At 39.6% G+C, this 21,779-nt stretch overlaps 1 long non-coding RNA gene across 1 annotated transcript; it reads left to right on the top strand.

Annotated features, from left to right (window-relative positions):
* The first annotated feature begins 283 nt into the window (after window positions 1-283).
* LOC145796894 (uncharacterized) lies at window positions 284-8,007 on the top strand. The gene is made up of 2 exons (XR_014337549.1): window positions 284-6,566; window positions 7,820-8,007. It is a non-coding gene; the product is annotated as an uncharacterized LOC145796894 (long non-coding RNA).
* The last annotated feature ends 13,772 nt before the right edge of the window (window positions 8,008-21,779 follow it).

Here is a 21,779-nt window from a genome sequence, read left to right as displayed (position 1 = left end):
TATACATTACTACTTTTTAATCACACTCCCTAAATAGGTATGATTGTATAAATTATTTCAATTTGATTTTTATATAAAATATACAATTCCCAAATCCGCGCCTCTATTCTACCCATGAATGATAGAGATGACTCACTACTAGAAAATGAGGCTTCAGACACGGAACTTTTTCACCCATTTTTTCATCTTTCTATCTCTCTGTCTCTGTCTCTGTCTCTCTTCTCTCTCTCTCTCTCACTCTCACTCTTACTCATCACTCTTCTCTGTCTGTCTGTCTGTCTGTTTGTCTCTCTCTCTTTCTCTCTGTCTATCTCTCTCATCTCTCTCTGTCTCTCTTCTCTAAATCTCTTCTCGTTATCTCTCTCGCTCATCTCTCTCTGTCTCTCTCTCGTTTATCTCTTTTCGCTCTTTTTTTCTCTCCCTCTCTCTTTGTCTATATCTTTTCACCTATTTTTTCATCTTCCTCTCTCTCTTCTCCTTCTCTCTCTCACTCATCACTCTTTTCTTTCTGTCTATCTGTCTCTCTCTCTCTCTCTGTGTGTGTCTCTCACTCATCTATCTCTTCTCTCATCTCTTTTCTCTCTCTGTCTCTTTCGTTCATCTCTCTTCTCTCTATCTCTCTCTTCTCTCTATCTCTCTCTCGTTCATCTCTCTTCTCTCTATCTCTCTCTCGCTCATCTCTCTTCTCTCTCTATCTTTTTTCTGTCTCTCACTCTCTATCTTTTTGTCCCTCTCTCTCTCTTCTCTTTCTCTCTCTCTTTCTCTCACACTATGTTCGCGTTGCTCACTCTCTCCCTTTGTCTTCTCTATTTACTAAGCTCCCTCTCGATTTATCTATCCACTACAAGAAAATGCACTTTTAGCGACCATTTTGTCTCTCTCTTGCTCATCACTCTGTCTTTGTCTCTCTCTCTCTCTCTCTTTCTCTCCTCTATCTGTCTCTCACTCATTTTTCTCTCTCTCACCACCCATCTCCTTTACCACCTTCACCACTACTGCAAGCGCCATTCCACTACCACCATTACTACCACTGTCGCCACTTCACCTCTACGACTACCATTGCTACTACCATTGCCACCACTACCACTACTGCCACTATTACTACCATTACCTCTCATTCACCCTTGCCACTTCATCTACTCTACCACTACCACAACTTCACCACTAATCTCCTTCGCCACACTACAACAAAAAACATCTTTGGCGACGTTTTTTGGCAACTAAAATAGAAATTAGTTGCCAAATGTACATAATCGGTGACCATATATGTTTTGGTCGCAAAAAACTAAACTATTGGTGACGAGCTAAATATTTGGTCGCTGTTGAGTTTGGCGGGAAGTGAAATTTATGCGCGGGAGCAAAGAAAAAGTTTCCGTGACCAAACTAATATACGGTGACGAAACATTTAGTTGCCAAATGTATTGTTTTTGGCGACACCCATTGCTTAGTCACAGAAAATGTAAACGACATTTATGGCGACCAAATTAATTTAGTCGCCAATAATTAATTTGTCAAAACTACACCGTTTGGTATTTGCCCTAATTTTTAATTGCCAGAAGTAGTTGTTTGTGTGAATAAAGAAGTAATTGACCCTTGAAGCTCCATCTCATATTCTCTCTCTCTCTCTCTCTCTCTCTCTCAAGACCTCAAACAACAAAAGGTATGTCTTCTCTTCTTCTCCTTCTTCTGTCTCTCTCTCCCTCTCCTCCCTCTCGCTCTATTTCCTTGCCGACCACAGAGAGGGTGCCGCTGACTACACTGACTCAAACGGCGCTGCCCCTTCGTCTCTTGCATAGCCGATCGCGAGCAGCACCGATCGTGACCCTCTCTATGGTCGCTGCTATCTGCCCTCTCTCTGTTATTGTTCTTCATTTTTTTTTTTTTGGGAGAAGACAAGTTTTATCGGTTGGTGCTCGTTGTGGGTAAGTAGATATGCCCGTATGTGGCCATATTTGTTCACTACTTCCTGCGAAAAAAAACATTTTGTATATTTAGAAATAAAAACAAGATATAAATTATATCTCTTAGATCTCTATAATAAACCAATTGATTTTTATAATATAAAAAAAATTAAATTAAGAAAAACCATAATTTTTCTACTCTAAATAGACCCATCAAACCCCTGAAGATTTCAGATTGTGTTGAATCTTTCCCTCTTCTCTCTCACTGAAAGATACCCAAAAGCCTCCTCCTCTGCCTCTCATTCATAAGGTAATTTTGATTTATTTCTTTTTTAATTTTTCAATTTAATTTGTTATTGCAATCTTGGATCTTTCATTCGATTGATCTGTATATTGATGTGAATATCATTGGATGGTACTTTTTGTTTCAAATGATATATGGGTTATGTTCTGTTTTCGAGTTTAACATTGATTTGTTTTATTTTTGTTAATATGATTTGTATTTTTATAATTTGAGAATGTGGATAAATATTACTCACTTAGGTAATAAATATTCCTCCTCCAAACTCAATCCTGTAATTCCTTTATCTTCTATGAGTTTTGGTTTTGAAACAAAAAGATAGGTTGCAATCCATGAAATTTAGAGAAAATAGTGCCAAATTTTGCTTGATTTGTTTAGAGCTCAAAGAATTACAGTGAAAGCCAATGAAGAAAAATTAGGGTTTATATAATATGAAAATATTTATGCCCTGCAATTTATGATGTACTGAATTGTTTCATTACATTTTTGAAAAAACCCGTTTTAGCAAATTTTTAATTTTATTTTTTGTTTCGTGGATTTTGGTTTTCGAAGCATAGGAAAGTCACTCCAAGAAATGCAGAGAAAACACTACCAGATTTGTTTGATTTGTTTATTGTCTACAAACGAGAAGGGGGCTTACATAGTGGAATATATATATATATATATATAATAAATATACAAATAGAAGGTGGCCAGCTATGGTTTCTTGGGACTATCTCTACACATGTGCACCAAAAGACTAAAGTTGAATTTATTTATTTTTCTTTGAATAGTTAAAGTTGATTCATATAATTTGGTCATTGTAGGAATGTGATTCTGTACATTTGAAGGTGGAATTGTTAATATAAATTTCATACCATGTTTCATGTATTTAGGAGCTTAATTTATGGGTTTTAATTAATTGTGATTTCTAATTTTGCTTATTGGTTTTTAATGAATAATTCTATGCATACTAACAATCTTACTAAAATTATAAATGGTTAGATGTAATTGGTTATCAAAAAAAATAACAAGATTTAAACCACCAATAATATTTGGACATGGATGTTTTTAGTAGGATGTTTTTGGTAGGATTGTTTTTTTGTTTTTTTTGTTTTTAGAGAAGGGGAGGTGGTTGTAGGCCATTGTTTGTCCCATTGTCATGCCAACAATCCCATTGTCATATGCTATGATGGTCCTATAGAGAACAAAAGAAAATTAGAAGGAAAATAATTAGAAAAACATATTCACAGATCAATCTTGAGTTCCATCTTAATCATGGCATTCTATAAATGGGTATTCTTGGGAGGTATCATGTCTTGTTTTTATAGTTTCTCAACATTTCACATAGGCTTGGCACATCTTAAAATGTTTCATTTCTGCATATACCATAATTTTTAATTAATAAGGTCATGCATTGAATTAAACTCTATACTATTAAAAGTCATCAAGATGAGCTATCTATGACAGTGATTATGAATCTTGACCTGATATGGATTCGAGCAGAAAATTATTAGATTGAAAACAGTATCATGTGGAAAAAGAACAAAAAACTATTCCTTTATCCGGAGCTGTTTTAGGTTAACATTTAGTTCATGATACCATTCATTAGAGAGAATGCTTAGATTCCCCCTTTTTTATGATATTCTCTTGTTTGATTATGTCATTTATTTTGGATAGTTTGGGGATTATACCATGTAAAGTTCTTGTGGGAGTAGAAATGTAGTTGTGGGCTACTTAATACAAAGTTTATGATGTCCATTATCCATTTGAAATTTAACTCAGCACAAGCAAGGAGTTTAAAGTGGAAAATTATGAAGCATGTTAAAATAACAATATCTTAAACTTTCTCTCATCTCTGTATCAAGGAACTAATATTATCGCTCCATATTCCATATAAACATCATGTAGTTTTAATGTTATTTTGAGTGAAGTGCCTTCTGATTAATGTTATTTTGGGTGAAGTGCCTTCTGAAATTTTGTACTTAAGATTGCAAATGTACATTTGTATACTTTGTGGAATTTGCTGTTAATTTGTCCATGGAACTTTTCAGTAAGTGTCAATTTAATGTTGGGCTGCTTGATGCTAATGTGTATGGGTCATCTATTCCAACCATGATGAAACTCAATGGCAGGCCTAAAGTTATTTAGATAGTTTTTTAATCATCTGAATCCGTCCTAACTTGTTCCAAAATCTGTGGGGTCAATGATGTGAAGTACTATAATGCATGATAGTGAATTGCTAAGGGTAGTTCTAAGAGATATAGATTTGCTTTTAATTTATTGCTCATATTTTACTAGTTAATTTAATATTCACATTTTAATGTGAATATTCTTTGCTTGTGTCACATTGGTGCTGGATTAGATATAGTTGGTACCTTTTGAATTATGTTATGATATTTTCTACTGCTTCTTGAAAACTATGGAATCAGGTGTGTTTATCAATGGGGTTTCTTGTCTTCCCTCATATGTGATTCGAAGTATTTGGGCTTCAAATTGTAACTCCGTTTGAAGGATTAGTGATTATTTTATTTTTTTTTAAAAAAAGTTAACATGTTAAATGTATTTTACTGCTAATTTTTGTTCTTTATCCAAAACTCATGTTGATTTTGTTCTTGCAGGTGTGAAAGTTCTAAAGTCAATATGGAAGGTTTTTGTTCTCAATATATATATATATATATATAACCAATTTGTTATTAGGTTTTTGGCATTTGGGGCAAAGAAGATTAGCTTGCATGAGAATGTTTCTATGCTTGAAATTTATATTTACATATATTGTATTGTCCTCACCTTATTTTTATATGTTGGATTATTATTAGTCGTATGGATGGTCTTCATCTTTGTTAAAAGTAGTTACAAGAAAAAGGCCAAAGCAGCTTCAAGACAGTAGTCAGTAAACATTTCCACTTTGGGAAATACACCTATATTAGCCATTTTAAGATTTTGTTTCTTTTCTTAAGTATAATGTTGGATTATATGGTAGAGAGGCAAAGGAACGAGACAAATCTTTATCAAAATCAAAACATCGAGACTGTAGAACTAAAAGTCAAGAACCAAATGCTTGACCAATTCTTAACATTCATGAAGCAACTTGTTGTGGGTAGGGGCAGATGCTGCCAAATTGGCGTGATGTATCAATCTATCACGATTTTATGACTCCTACAGTCATGACCTTACAGATTATGATCATTCCATCTACTGGGTTAATCTTCAATGATAAGTCATCAATATTATCATTCCCCTTGAGACCCGTGGTGGTTCATTTGGGGCATTGCCCTGTAGTCTTTGAGTTATTATTATATATCCTTTTCTTCTTTTGGAGTTAAATGCTTTATGGTGAGTATTTTTTCAAGTTTTGAAGATTTGGAGAGGGGGTTTAGTAAGAGTTAGGTTGGTTTCAGGAGCAGTGGCCCTTCATTCTGTTAGTCCATTTGGGATGAGGGACTTAGTGAACTTTTGAGGAGATGGCTATCAATAGTGACAGCATGTCATGCTCAGTCCTTTCTCTTGACACACATAAATAACACTCCTTTGTAAATGATACAAAGTATCATCGAGTGTGGAATTCATATTGTGTCTGTTATTGAATCTGTTTTGGCATCTAATTGTGTCTGTTATTAATTGTTTTGTTTGGAATTTAGATTGACCAACTAGGTGGAATTCAGAAAAAATAGGTGGAATAATTTTGGTATGAATCTGTCTGTTAATTTTGGTATGAATTTAATAATAGGTGGAATAATCTGTATGAATCTGTCTGTTATTAAATGTTTAAGAAAGTTCTCGCCAATAGTGATGAAAATAGCAGAGAAAAGTAGTATCCATAATAGAATTGATAAATGCTGACTGACTAAAACGATTGAGTAAGCACTCCATAACTTGAAGAAAAACCTGCAACATGATTAACTATAGTTAGAAAACTATTTTGTTGAGTGCTTTCATATTTAAAACATTTAGGGAAACTTGACCACTGACTTTTAGAAGACTTGATCACTGATGGCTCCCAAAAAAAATAAGTTCATTATATATTTGGAAAGACAATGAACAAGCCAAATCTTAGTGGATTTGTTGTCCTCCATGCCATATTGGTCATGAAAAAGTCCCGCAATGTTCAAATAAGTATTACCAGCCCAGATTAGAGGCTTATATCAAACTCTAGCTACCTTCCTCAATTTTCAATCTTCCTCTGCTTGAATTTGCTATATTTTTTTATTTCTCTATTTTTTTGTTTTGAATTTCCTATAGTTTGAATTTTGAAAAAATATTACATGGAAATGCTGATTTTGTACTCATCTTCATTCTTCCACACAAGGTTTTGTGACCAGAGATTAGTCATTTAGCAATTCAAGCCTACAGTAAAGAAACTAGTCTCAGAGTTGGGCAACTTGGTAAGTAAATAAATTTTCTTTTATGATTGTGCTTCAGCTGAACACTCACTGCCCAGTTAATTTCATGAATTTGTGTCTGTTAGTCTGTGTCTGTTTACATTCAAACTGAATCTGTTTACATTCAATCTGTTTAATTGAATCTGTGACTGTATTTTATATTTTATTAATCTGAATCTGTTTAAAGGAATTCAATATTTTATTAAAAAGGTCCAAAATAAAGATTGACAAAATAGGAGAAAAAAAGGTTTAGAAATGGACTATAATTGCTATAATTGCTTTAATTTTGCTCTGTTATGTTATTTGTTTATTTTTTACTTTTGTTCCACAAGTTTGGTCATAAAAGAGAGATCTTCATTTTACAATTTCGACTAGTGTTTTTGGTGTCTTGTAACAAATAAAATGAACTTGAGATTTCAATGACATTGTTTGGTATTGTTTGGTTTTGCTACTTTGGAATCTGATTTTCATAATTTTGCTTATGTTTGGTGTAATATGGAATGAAATGGACTATAGTTGCTATAATTGCTTTAATTTTGCTTATGTTTGGTGTTTCATAATTTTGTGTTTTAGGCATATATAAGGAAACTTTGTTCATAAGGTTTGATAGAACTAGAGTTTGTCATAGTTTTATGTATATCATTTCACACCTAGATTCAATTAGCAAAGATTCTGAAGAAGCAAAAAAATAGCAAGGGGAGTTTAATGTGTATTTTGCTGGGAAATAATTTGAGAGAAGTGAGTGGATCTATAAGTGACACCGAAAAAACTTGAATGGTGTAGACTGTATTGTTTTAGACTAGCACAATACATTGATCTATAAGTGAGTGGATGTATACATATTACCCCTACTCTCTTTGTTGTGTCGTGCTTAGTATCTAATCTTTTATTAAATGTCTTGTTTCTCAAATAATATTGTCATTTTCTACAAGTGCATATCTTGAGTTTTAGATCACTTTTTTGTTTTATTATTAAATTATTCTAGCTTAAGAAAGTTTGAAATCATTCATGCCTTGATGATTTATTTTGGCTTCTACAAGGGTATCAATATCTTTTGTAGCTTTATACTATTTGTGTGGAGAATCAAAATAATTATGTCATTTTTGGTGGCTGTGGGGAAAGGATTGGGGCAGTTTAACAACTGGATAAATTACATTATTTTTGGTGTGATCTAAATGTAAGTTTATAAATTAATTAGTAAGTTTATTCATATGCTTCTGGCGGTTTTTAAATTAATTTGTTTTTTTATTTTTCAGGTCAGAAATTTCTTGGAGAGATGCAAAATATGGTCAAAGAATTCAATAACTTACTTTTTTCAAGTTTTTTATTTTTTATTTTTTAATGTATGTAATCACAGTTAATTTTTTTTTTATTAATCTCTTTGTATATACTTTTAAACATTTAACTTTCATTTATGAAATATATGATATTATTTCATTCAATATATGGTTGTGATTCAAAAATAGTATATAGTGTGTATTACATTATTCAAATGCGCGTGCAAAAATAATATTGATTATTCTTTAAATATGTCAAATTTTTTTTTTATCACAGGTTTTATTAGTTATTAATCACACTTAAAAGGTGTGATCTAAATGTTTTTAATCACACTTAAAAGGTGTGATTTAAAGTTTTTAATCACACTTAAAAGGTGTGAACTAAAGTTTTTAATCACACTTAAAATGTGTGATCTAAATATTTTTAATCACACTTAAAAGGTGTGATCTAAAGTTTTTAATCACACTTAAAAGGTGTGAACTAAAGTTTTTAATCACACTTAAAAGGTATGATCTAAATGTTTTTAACCACACTTAAAAGGTGTGATCTAAATATTTTTAATCACACTTAAAAGGTGTGATCTAAATGTTTTTAACCACACTTAAAATGTGTGATCTAAATGTTTTTAATCACACTTAAAAGATGTGATCTAAATATTTTTAATCACACTTAAAAAGTGTGATTAAAAATGACCATTTTTAATCACACTCCTAAAGACCACACTTTAATAAAACTTAAAAGGTGTGATTAAAAAACATACATCACACCAAAAAAGTGTGATCTTTATCTATATTTGTAGTAGTGACCATAAAGTTTTAAAAATTCCAATTAACACATAAACCGAATCAATTTCCTGATCGGGTGCTGATAAGGCTTTCAATTCCCAAACAGAAACAAAAATAGATATTTCTACACAAACAGATAGACATGCAAATAATGTAACACACACATGTCATTAATTCAGAATTTCATCATAATGACGTATTAGACGTCCTTAATCATGGTTTATCAGTAAATCATGGGTCGCGGTTGTTACACAACCCTTGCACTTTTACTCAAATCTCACTTTGGTCCCTACATAAGGGTCAATGTTCCTCTTCTGATACTTCATTTTTAAATCTTTAACAAAATCCAGTCACGTGGCAAAAATGTGACTACGAAATGAGGGTAAGAGAGGAAAATCATCCATGTTTTCCACCAATACACTTTGTCCTATGTGATAAGCATATGAGAGTTATATAATACAATATATATATATATATATATATATATATATGTTTGTATGGTAAAAATTTGGACGAAAATGCAAGAAAGTAGAGCTTTCGAAATTTAAAAAAAAATGTGACAAACAAATCAAAAAGAAGGAAAAATGAATAGACAAAAGACTGTGTTACTGTGAAAAATAAAGTTTCGTAATTTCAATTTATGCAAAACCCTAGTTCATCTTCCTAATTATTTACAATTTGCATTTTGTTTTAACCTAATGCATGCATATTTTGATGTAAATTTTGAAATAAAGTGTGTATTGGTGAAAAATGTAGATGGTTTTCTTTTTTTACCCTCATGTTGTAGTCACGTTCTTATCACATAATGAGATTCTGTTAAAGATTTAAACAATTGAATAACATAAATGGGACATTGACCCTGATTTAAGGACTAAAGTGAAATTTTACTAAAAGTACAGGAGGTTGATTTGACTAGAAGTGCAGAGAGTTGACTATCATGATTTCATGTTTAGGGGCCAAAGTGAGATTTAATACAAAGTGTAAAGGTGCAAAGTGTAATTTACCCTTTCTTCTTTCGTTATGATCTTATTTTAGTTATAACTCATAAGATTTTTGATTATATTTCATGTGTTGTTTGGTTGAACTTTTTTATTTTTAATTACAACTCAAAAAATATAAAATTATATCATTTTTAATTATAAAATATATATAATACATTTCTTAAAAATGTATACTGTACAAGTAAGAAATAATCTTCTCGTATAAAACTGTTGATCAAGTCTACGCTCCTCCAAACGTCGTCGCTTTACTCCCTGAAAATACAAACATGAGCTAGCCGGCGGGTGTGTGCCGGATACCTCTCCGATGCCTAAGTCAGCAAAATAGACAAATAGACAAAAGTTCTGTGTATTCGGGAATCAAAGTTGTGTTACCTCTCCATAGGTAAGGTTATGAGCTTTTATAGGTTCCGCGTGGCATAATCTTAGTAGGACTCTTATTCCTCCATACAGAGTCCTCCTAGGAATCACACTCCTGAAAGATAGTGCTTATCCTTCATCACCCCCCTCACTATTTAAACCAAGTGAGATGGTTTTACCCTGGTTAGATGACAGTACGATCGAGCTAACCCAGCTCAGATCTTCCCTTCAGTGCCTGTATCCTGGTTAGGCATACTCCAACCGGGCTGTTAACTTAAGACCGAGCTAATCAAGCTTGGTGCTCCAATGCGCAACGCTAAGCTAGCTCGGCTCTCGTTCAATTGTACCTCAGTTGCTTGTTAAAAATCGGGCTAATCTACGGCAAGCTACAACCGTGCTAACCAGAGCGAGGTCCACTGTGAGAAGCCATCATACCTCGGCTCCAAATGCTAAGACCGAGCTAACTCCACTCCGACTGTGGTGTTTGTCATTCTATTTGGACCGTGCTAACACTACGGTCCACTTGCCAAGCCCTTTTCTACCGTGACCCATTAAACGGCCCATTACTCAGCTCAGCCCAATTTACTTATAAATTACCCTCTCAATTGTCCCTTAATTCCATCTGCACAACATGATTGGGATTACTCTTCTTCCTGTCGAGCTAAAAAGTGGTCTTGAACCGGGCTAAATTCACACCGAGCTACTAATCTGTCCGGTCAAAACGTCTTTTTAGCCGCTGTAACTGAATCGCTTCCCATTTCGTGGACACGTGGCGAATGTTCATTGGCCCAGTGTAGCTGTCATGCCGTCTTCGTACTTCGAGAAATTTGAACAGTCCCGCCTTTTTTGTTACTCTTCACAAAAACCCTACTCTTCAAACGTAACACTATTCACATTTTTCTCTCTCTACTTTCTGAAATTTCCTCAATACTGTATTTGCAAAAGCTCGTGTTTTGCTCCTGGTGCCATTTCCATCTCCAGTTCCTCCATTCTTGACTGGTATGTTTGCTCAAATTTGTTTCTTTTTTGTTGATTTTACACCTGTTTTGCAATACGTAGCATGCTCGTTCGTATGTTTTTCAAAATATATATACCATCTTTGCTTCCATTTTTCTGTGAAAAACCATATAATAGAACCACTTGTACTCACAAATAATCTGAAAAACGATGTATTTGATCCAAAATCACACTCCAACTGAACTAAGAAGATGTTTGTATAAGGTGCGAACTTAGCGAAACTAAACAACCGAACTAACACTTCATGTCATACTTGTAGTTTCAATAAGTCTAAATACCTTGTGCTTTACTGGCCGAGCTAGCGAACTGCCTTAGGTTCGCGCAGTACTGTGCTAGAAAGCCTCAACCGCCAACCGAGCTATAACTTGGGCTAAGCCAGCTCTCTTAGTCAAAATCGAACTAGGAATGCTGCTCCAATAGCTTCAACCAGGCAAAAGTCCCTCGCTCAAACCGAGCTAAGAACGATAGTACCTCGCGTAGCCGAGCTAGGACTTCATTTATCTTTCCTTTGTTTGTTTCTGCACAGTCCAACGATTTGTGCTTAACTTGTCTTTTTTACTTTGCAGACTTAGGTCGGCCAAGCACTCCCTTGAACGCTCAACCGAGCTACTCAGCGTCATTTCTCGACCGAGCTAATACTTAAGCTAATTTATTCATAATTTAATAACAAATGGGTAAATATAGGTTTTTAGTAAACTCACTAGGGGCCATGGCCGAGTTCCGAAGGGATTACTATATCCCTGATGATGTCCATCTTACCTTGGCTGACCTAGATACCATACCCTGGGGAAACCCTGGCTTCATTCTCTTCACCCTTCTTTCCATTGTAGAAACCGGACTGCGATTCCCTGTACAGCCCCTTCTCTGTGAATTCCTCAGACAAACAAACCTTTGCCCTACCCAGCTTTCCACAAATTCTTACCGCATAATAAATGGTATCGCCGAGTTAAACCGCCGGACTGGCCTTAATCTCGATTTAGCCGAGCTTTTCCACCAATATTCCATAGGATCGGCTGAAGATGGCTGGGTTTACTATTTAAGAATAAGGCACCGGCGTGAAAAGATAATAAAGAATACCCCAGATAAGGATGTAAACAATGATGATTTTTTCTGGGTTTCTGGGAACTTCGAAGACCAAGAAGCCCAGATCCCGGGCGACCGGATAAACTGGAATAAAAGAATCGCCGGTATAATTACCTTGGCTTAGTTTGCTTCTTTCTTTTACCTCGGTTTTCTTATCTTGGACCGTGCTAACTGTTTGTCTCTTTACTTCATGCAGACTTGAACTTTCTCAAGTCCCAGTACAGCTACCCCAACTTGAATGCACTTCCCGCCATTCTGCGATATCCCAACAGAAGCTGGGCCGTGCTACTGAATTTTGAACCGACATACAGATATAGCAGCTGTAGGAAGACCAGGGTGACCGATTTCCTCCTTGAGCCTTCACCAGAGCCAGACCCAGACCCAACCTTGCCTCAAATCAATTTGATCCCGTTGACAGCGGAGCAAGAGATGGCCAAGAAAAGAGCAGTAAGGGCTTTCCTAACCGAAACAAACCATACCGAGGTACCATCAACCAGCCAAACTCAAGAGACCATGGTAGCCCTGCCAACCCATCAACCTTTATCATCTTGGGCAAGCAAGCGTGCTCGGACTTCCACAACCGAGCCACGCCTTGTCGATGAGGATGAAACCGTGGTTCCTGAAGCCTCTCCACCAAGTCCTCCACCTGAGCGCTCTGACCGAGCTAGCTCTTCCAAGTGGGTGCCAAAGGTCACCTTCAAGAACCGTGCTATCACTGACTCTGATTCAGTGGTCACAGAAAAAGATCATTTGCTGGCCTTCAATCTGGCCAAGAGCGTCTGTCTTCCAGCCAACATGAATCATCATGACCACCTTACTGAGTTGAAGGCCATTTGCTCAGCTTCAAAGTCAATGGTGTTGGTAAGTTCTCTTTTTCATTCTCCAAATTTCAACATCTTTTAGCTTGGTTCCTACTCAATACTGCCTCATTCCCCTCGCAGGCCTTACAGAAGAACCACATTGCTCACAAACGCGTGCTAGAACTTTGAAAAACTACAAGGCAGGCCATAGCAGAGGCCAATGAAAAAACAGCCGAACTAAAAGAATCTCAGCAAAAGATAGCTGAGCTACAGGCTGAAGTAGCCCGGCTCACTGGCCTAGTCAATTCAGCCGAAGCTGATAAGAAGAAGGCTGCAGCCGTGGTGAAAGATAAATACTTGCGCGAGCTAGCCAAGCTCGAGGGAAAAAAAAAACGCCGAGATAACAGAGCTAGAGAAGAAGGTTGAGGACGCGGAAGACCGCGGTTACAAAGAGGGGGAGGCCACTTACATCAAGCAATGTGAAGCTACAAAAGATCTTTTCTTCAAGTGTGAATGGACGACGGCTGTGGCGCAGCTCGGTTATAGCCTAGAGACCGAGGTCTTCAGCCCTTCTCCGTATTTCATACCGACGCTGCCGCCATTCAGCAAAAATTTCTGGAAGAGGAAGACGAAGCTACTGCTCCAGAAGACAACACCTAGCCCGGTTGCCAGTCTATCTCCCCAACTCTAGTGGTCTCCATCCTACCTTTGCCTGCAGTGTCTGATACGGTGCCTGCAACTGAGCTGAACCAAGAGGTGCTTGCAACAACCAAGCTACCTCTGGGTGAAGACTGGGTTGTTTTGGACGCCGACCCAGACGATCTTTTCTCCTGATTTTTCTTTTTATCTAGCAAAAGAATTTGTAATCGGGCTAAGGCCCCATCTTTTGTACTTTGGCTTTGCATTATCAATGAAATCATCTTTTGTTTTCCTCAACTGTCTATTCGGTTTACTTCTATGATATAATCTGAATGAAGTAAATTCTCTGGCCGAGATATTTAACTTTGCAATCTAACTGGCCATACCTGCCAACCTCTTCAGCCTAGATCCTTATCTCGGCTGAAGAACAATAAGCGTTGGTTTTTCCAGCCAACCTCTGCAGCCTAGATCCTTATTTCGGCTGAAGAACAACAAGTGTTGGTTTTTCCAGCCAACCTCTTCAGCCTAGATTCTTATCTCGGTTGAAGAACAATAAGTGTTGGTTTTTCCAGCCAACCTCTGCAGCCTAGATCCTTATCTCGGCTGAAGAGTAATAAGTGTTAGTTTTTCCGGCCAACCTCTTCAGCTTAGATCCTAATCTTAGCTGAAGAGAGCTCAAAGTTGGGTTTTCCTACCAACAAAGAGTAAAGTGTTTGGTTATTCCGACCAAACGTCCTCTAGCCTGGATCCTTATCCTGGGCTTAGGAGAAGTGTTTAGTTTTTCCAGCCAACCTCTAAGTTGGTTTTTCCTGCCAACCTAGAGTAAAGTGTTTGGTTATTCTTGCCAAATGTCCTGCAGCCTGAATCCTTATCCTGGGCTTAGGAGGGGTGTTGGTTATTCCAGCCAACCTCTAAGTTGGTTGTTCTTGCCAACCCAGAGTAAAGTGTTTGGTTTTTCCAGCCAAACGTCCTGCAGCCTGCGTCCTTATCCTGGGCTTAGGAAAAGTGTTTGTTGGTTTTTCCAGCCAACCTCTTTAGCTCAGATCCTAATCCTAGCTGAAGAGAGTGTAAAGTTGGTTATTCCAGCCACCTCTACTTTTGTTGCCCCTAGCTCACTAAAACAACTTTTACAGAATAAAACAATTATGCTGAAAAGAAAACTACTTGTTTTATTGAGGAAAAGAAAAATGACAAGTATGTCTAAAGAGAAAGCTAAAAATAAAATAGTTTGAGATTGGCAGTGTTCCATGGCCTGGGAATGGCTTTGCTGTCCTCGTCTTCCAAGTGGTATGCCCCTTTTCCTGCTAACCCAACCACTTTGTAAGGTCCTTCCCAATTGGGCCCTAGCTTGCCATCTTCGGGTACCAGGGTGTTTCTCATTACTTTGCGTAGTACCCAATCTCCAACCTTGTATTGCCTTAGATGTACTGTCTTGTTATACTTTCTGGACAACTCTTGCTGGTATGAGGCAATGTGAACCAGTGCTCTTTCTCTTCTTTCTTCTGCAAGATCGAGCTCCAATGCTATGGCCTCTCCATTTAAGTCTGGGTCAAAATTTTCGCTTCTAATTGTGGGGAGGCCAACTTCCAGTGGGATTACTGCCTCCATGCCATAGGCCAAGGAAAAAGGTGTTTCTCTAGTTGATCGCCGAGGTGTGGTACGGTAAGCCCATAAAACATGAGGAAGCTTATCCGCCCACTTTCTTTTTGCTTTCTCTAGCCTTTTCTTCAATCCATCCAAGACGACTTTGTTGGATGCTTCTGCCTGACCATTTGCTTTGGGGTATGTCGATGTAGAATTGTAAAATTCTATCTTGTATTCCTCACAAAAGCCTCTAAAAATTTTGCCGTCGAACTGAGTGCCGTTGTCTGATATTAAAGCTTTTGGTATGCCGAATTGAGTGATGATATTCTGCCAGACGAACTTCTTCACATCTTTTTCCTTTATTGATGATAGTGCTTCTGCCTCCACCCACTTTGTGAAGTAGTCTGTTGCTGCAAGAAAGAACTTTTTGTTGCCGGGTGCTGTTGGAAGTGGCCCTACTATGTCCAAGCCCCACATTGCGAAGGGCCATGGGCTAGTTAATGATAGAAGCTCTCTGGCCGGTTGATGTATTTGGTGTGCGAACTTCTGACATTTCTCGCACTTCTTGACATACTTCTTTGAATCTGCTTGCATGTAAGATCACCAATATCCTTGTGAGATTGCCCTGTAAGCCAATGACCTTCCCACTTGATGGCTTCCGCATATACCTTCGTGAATCTCGAACAAGAATGCTTCAACTTTGCTGGGATGAACACACTTTAGGTAGGGTCCTGTGAAGGATTTCTTGTACAAGGCCATTGATGAAGAGAGCCAAAATTGTTGCGATTTTGCTCTAATCTTGTTGGCTTCTTTCTTTTCTTCAGGTAAGATGCCGTCTTTTAAGAACATTATAATGGGATCCATCCATGAAGGGCCTAATTCGGCGCAGCATACCTCTTCTACCTCGGGTTCTTCAATACTTGGTCTTGGTAGGTAGTCAATCAGTAACGGATGTGGGATGGATGTATCTGCCATTGAAGCAAAGCCTGCTAGCTCGTCTGCTCTGCTGTTTTCTTCTCGGCCAATCTGCTCTATCCGTACTACTTCAAATTTCATGATCTCTTTTCTAACCAACTCTTGGTATTTAGCCATCCTTTCGTCCTTTGCCTCGTAGTCGCCTGAAATCTAGTTTACCACCAGTTGTGAGTCACTGTAAACCATGAGCTCGGTAGCCTTCATGTAGAATGCTGATTTTAGTCCTATTAAAAATACTTCATACTCCGCCTCGTTGTTTGATGCTGGGAAGCCAAGGTTGACTGCCTGTTCCACCACTAGGCCATCTGGTGAGATGAGGACTATACCGAGTCTTGCTCCGTGCCTGTTGGATGCTCCATCCACAAAGAGCTTCCACATCTCTCCAACGAATAGCTTCCAGCAGGTGGAAGGATCGGATGATGCCTTGGGGTCTTGAGTGTTGCTAATGTTTTCTTCAAAGTCCCCACTTACTGTTTGCCCCTCGCTATCTGATTATACCAAGTCTTTATTTGTTGATGGGTCTTTGCTTGGTGCAACTTGATTTGTTTCTCCCTCCCTTTGTTCACTCTGGTTTGTCCTGGGATGTGGCTGGGAATCCTGTATTAGGAGTTGCGCTATTCCGACGCCACTTTCCATCCCTATTTCGGTTGTACCCGTTAAGTCAACTGGGCAGACGTGATGACTTCCTGCTGTGAATTTTGCGACAAAGTCTGCCAAAGCTTGGGCTTTTATCGCGGTTCTGGGTTGAAACTTGATGTCAAACTGTCCCAACTCTACTGCCCACTTCAAGATTCGCCCAGAAAAGTTCGCCCTCTCGAACAAAGCTTTTAATGGAAAAGCTGTGAGGACGATTATGGTGTGGGCGTGAAAGTAGTGCGACAACTTCCTTGAGGCCATCATCAAGGCTAAGGCCAGTTTTTCCAATGGTAGGTACCTGGTTTCTGCACCCAGCAATGTCTTGCTGACATAAAAGATTCCGCTCGGACCAACACTGCACTAATTGCGTGCTGTGAGACTGCCAGGTACAAAAATAGTTCTTCTCCAAGTATTAGGGTCACTGGCAGCGGTGGAGAAGACATGTATTCCTTCAAACTTTCTAGGGCGCGGTCGCATTCTTCATCCCACTCAAACTTGGCCTTTAATGCTTGAAAAAATGGTCAACATCTGTCTGACGACCGACTTATGAACCGGTTTAGCGCGGCTGCCATACCGGTGAGATGTTGTACTTCTTTTATTGAGTTGGGCCTCTCTAGATCATGAATTGCTTTGATCTGAGAAGGGTCCGCCTCTATACCTCAGTTGGTCACCAGGAAGCTTAGGAATTTGCCCAATCCTACGCCAAACGCACACTTAGATGCATTAAGGTGCAACTTGTGCTTCTTTAGGATCTGAAACATCTCACCTGGGTCCCTGAGATGGTTATTCTCATCCTTGCTTTTAACTACCATATCATCGATGTAAGCCTCCGTTGTTCTGCCAAACAATGGTTCGAACATCTTGGTGATCATTGGCTAGAATGTTGCCTCTGCATTTTTTAGGCCAAAGGGCATGACCTTGTAGCAATACAGTCCTCTTGGCGTTGTAAAGGATGTGACCTCCTGGTCTAGTTCATACATAGCGATCTGATGGTAACCTCTGTACGCATCAAGAAAACTAAGTCGATTGTGTCCTGCCGTTAGGTTTACCAGTTGGTCTATCCGTGGTAAGAGAAAGCTGTCTTTTGGGCACGCCTTGTTGACTGTTTTGTAGTCTACGCAGACACGTCATTTTCCATTCTTCTTTGGCACCGCTACTGTATTGGATATCCACTTGCGATAGTGCACTTCTCTGATAGCACCTGCCTCTAGAAGGTTTCCCACTTCTTCCGCCACTATCTCGGCGTGGTGGAGTGCTAATCTGCGAGTGCGCTGTATGATTGGTCTTGCAGTTAGGTGGACATTCAATTGGTGACTGATGAAGTTTAGGTCTATGCCAGGCATGTCATACGGCGTCCAAGCAAACACTTCGATGTTAGAGGTCAAGAATTTCATGACCTCTATTCTCTCGGTGCTGGACATAGATGAGCCAAGCAAAAAGAGCTTTTTTGGGTCCTTTTCATCTATTCTTACCTACACCAAGTCTTCTATTGCCTTCTGTTCAGCGGCTTTGCCAACATCCGCAAACAATTCATTGCTCTCAGGTTTTTCCACCATCTGAACAAACCCTTTGGCAGCTCGGCTGCCATTTACTGTGACGAAGCACTGCTTTGACATAATTTGGTCTTCAAAGACCTCTTCAATTACTCCGGCTTCGTTGGGGAACCGCATTACTTGATGGTAGGTTAACGCTACCGATCGCATGGCATGCAGCCATGTCCTTCCCAAGATTATGTTGTAAGTGGAAGGGACTTTCAATACCCAGAATTCCACTTGTTTCGTCATGCTTTCTGCTCTGACTGGGAGGATAATCTTGCCAACTGGCCACTCTGGCATAGAGTTGAATCCGATCAGGGGAGATACGGCAGGTGCCAAGTCTTTGTCCTCCAGTTTCAGTTGTTTAAAGGTTTCATAATACATTATCTCACATGAGCTCCCTTGGTCAATAAAAATTCGCTTGACGTCGTAATCCTTGACGCGGAGAGTGACGACCAGTGCATTGTTGTGAGGGTAATATATCCTTGCCAAGTCTCTGTCTGAAAAAGGCATGACGTTCGTGGCCTCTGTTCTCCTCTTTTTAATGGTAGGCTGCGCACTTAATACCTTTCTTAAGTGCTCAGCCTTCTTGATTATTCCCCTGAGCTCACATACTCGCTCAGGTTCGAATACCCCATGTATTACGTTTATCATGCCTTGAGGTGGAGCGTCGATCGGCATTCCGTCTGGGTGATCGTGGTTTTGGGGGGCTGGCTATGTCCCCCCCTCAATGTACTGGTCAAGGTGCCTAGCTGCCACTAACTCCTCCAGGTGCTGTCTCAATGGCGTACAATTTTCAGTGCGGTGCCCTTTTTCCTTATGGAAGGTGCACCGAGATCTTTCGTCATAGTCTTTTTGCGCTTCCCCTAGTTTAGCTGACCATCGGACGAAAGGCTCATCATGTATTTCACTGAGAATCCGATAGATCAGTTTCTTAAACACCGTGGTGATGGCAGTGCAGATTCTTAACCACCTTTTATCTTGGTCCTCTCCGTTGTCCCGCCTGCTTCGCCCGTTTTTGCTTGGACATTCTACCGCGTTGACTTTTGCCGAAGTCTTTTTATCTGGTATTGTGGTTGTACCAGACTTTGTTTTAGCACGGGCGCCATCCTCCTCCACCCGAATGTGCTGGTGTACCCTCTCCATTAAAGCTTCCATTGTGAGGGGGGTGTCATGGTAATTGAGTCCCTCAGCCTGTTTCCGACTAGAAGACCCCTTTTGTATTACGTCATGGTAATCTCCTATCTGGTTGAAGGTCTCCCAATGACGACTGTTATAGGATCTCAACATCTCCTTGTCGCCTATGTCAATGGAGAGTAACTGATCGATCTCTACTGGCGTCTTAGTGTTCGTTCTGAACCTTGTCACGAACGCCTCCGCTAATTACGCCCAGGAGGCTATGCTGCCTTTTGGTAGCCTTTCGAACCAGGTTAAACCTAGGTCGCCATGGCTGGATGGGAATAGAATGCACATCAAAGCCTCGTTCTGCCGGTATACTGCCATAACCTGGCGAAAGTGGCTTAGGTGCATGTAAGGATCTGTCTTTCCCTCGTAATTCGTAAATTTAGGCCGAATGAAGCCTGAAGGTAAGGATGCGTTCTCAATCGCCGGAACGAACGGCGAGCTATGTAGCCTTACCAATGCTTTATCTGTTGGTTCATAGGCAAGGTGCGGTATTGGCATTCCTACCTCGACGCTTCCATGCGTCTGAGGAGCCAACCGCTGAAGGACTGAAACTCTGTGTGGGTCGCGTGCCCTGGCATCCTCTTTCCATCGTGTCCTTTCTTCAAGCACGGTCCGTAAGTTGGACGATCTAGGCAACTCCGTTTGCCTGGATGATGTCTGGTGCGTACGTGAGGGCCGATAGGTGCTTCCCTCAGTGTAAGACCTCAATGTTCTTGTTCTCTCAGACCTGGAGTAACGAGTCCTGGAAGTCCTTGATTGAGTGTCGTCTGTTCTGAGGCTCCTACTCTCTGCTTGTGATGGCGTAGTATGCCTACCATGATCTTCTGAGTGGTGAGGGGGCGTGTTGCTTTTGTGCCCCTCTCCTGTTGCACCCCCTTCCTTTTTATCTGGCGCTTCATCAATTCCATGTCCGCCGCCATCTTCCTGATTAACTCGTCCTGTTTCTTTACCCGATCCTCCAAAACTTGAGGGTCGATCCTCCGCCTCTGCCTATCAGGACTTGATGAGCGACAAGGGCTGTTACCCCGCCTCCCCCTTGCATCCCTCCAGGGGTTTTGTCCCTGGGGCTCTAAATCTGCCATAGGAGGGATGGAAGGCAAACCTTCGCGCCTCCCACCTCCCTCTGGGGTTTGTCCATCAATGGCAGACTGCGGCAAATTTTCATTGTGCGCCATTGCGTCTAATCTAGCGAGGAAAACTTTGATCAAAAGATTTTGTTCTTTCTGTGATTCCCACAGACAGCGCCAATTGTACGAGTAAGAAATAATCTTCTTGTATAATCTTGTTGATCAAGTCTGCGCTCCTCCGTCATCGCTTTATTCCCTGAAAACACAAACGTGAGCTAGCCGGCGGGTGTATGCCGATACCTCTCCGATGCCTAAGTCAGCAAAATAGACAAATAGATAAAAACTCTGTGTATTCAGGAATCAAAGTTGTGTTACCTCTCCATAGGTGATGTTATGAGTTTTTATAGGTTCTGCGTGGCATAATCCTAGTAGGACTCTTATTCCTTCATACAGAGTCCTCCTAGGAATCACACTCTTGAAAGATAGTGCTTATCCTTCAACACCCCCTCACTATTTAAACCAAGTGAGATGGTTTTACCCCGGTTGGATGACAGTACGACCGAGCTAACCCAGCTCAGATCTTCCATTCAGTGCCTGTATCCTGGTTAGGCATACTCCAACCGGGTTGTTAACTTAAGACCAAGCTAATCAAGCTTGGTGCTCTAATGCGCAACGCCAAGCTAGCTCGGCTCTCGTTCAATTGTACCTCGGTTGCCTGTTGAAAACCGGGCTAATCTACGGCAAGCTACAACCGCGCTAACCAGAGCGAGGTCCACTGTGAGAAGCCATCATACCTCGGCTCCAAATGCTAAGACCGAGCTAACTCCACTCCGACCGTGGTGTTTGTCATTCCATTTGGACCATGCTAACACTACGGTCCACTTGCCAAGCCCTTTTCTACCGTAGCCCATAAAACGGCCCATTACTCAACTCGATCTAATTTACTTATAAATTACCCTCTCAAATATCATAATCTTTTCTAATATATTATTGCGACAAAATTTCAGGAGAGCAAATTAGTGCTCAAATCATTGATAGAGCATAGTGATAAGATGTCCTTGGATATGCCAAAACTCAAAAGTACTTCTCTTGAGTTATTTTCAAAAAACAGGACCAATCTCTTTATTGCTCTTAGGGCCCATGAAGGAATATAAAAGGTACATACACACATCATTTTCTGTATGTATTACCACCACATTCTCTTGTAAGACCACCATCTCCCAATCATCGGCCCTGTCTATGTGGACTATGAAGCACAAATCCACACACCCCTC

Source organism: Camellia sinensis, chromosome 8 (genome assembly GCF_055761805.1).
Source record: "Camellia sinensis isolate YWXY chromosome 8, ASM5576180v1, whole genome shotgun sequence".
Lineage (NCBI taxonomy): Eukaryota > Viridiplantae > Streptophyta > Magnoliopsida > Ericales > Theaceae > Camellia > Camellia sinensis.
The sequence above is the reverse complement of the archived record's forward strand: the minus strand, read 5'-3'. Positions and strand labels throughout refer to the sequence as shown.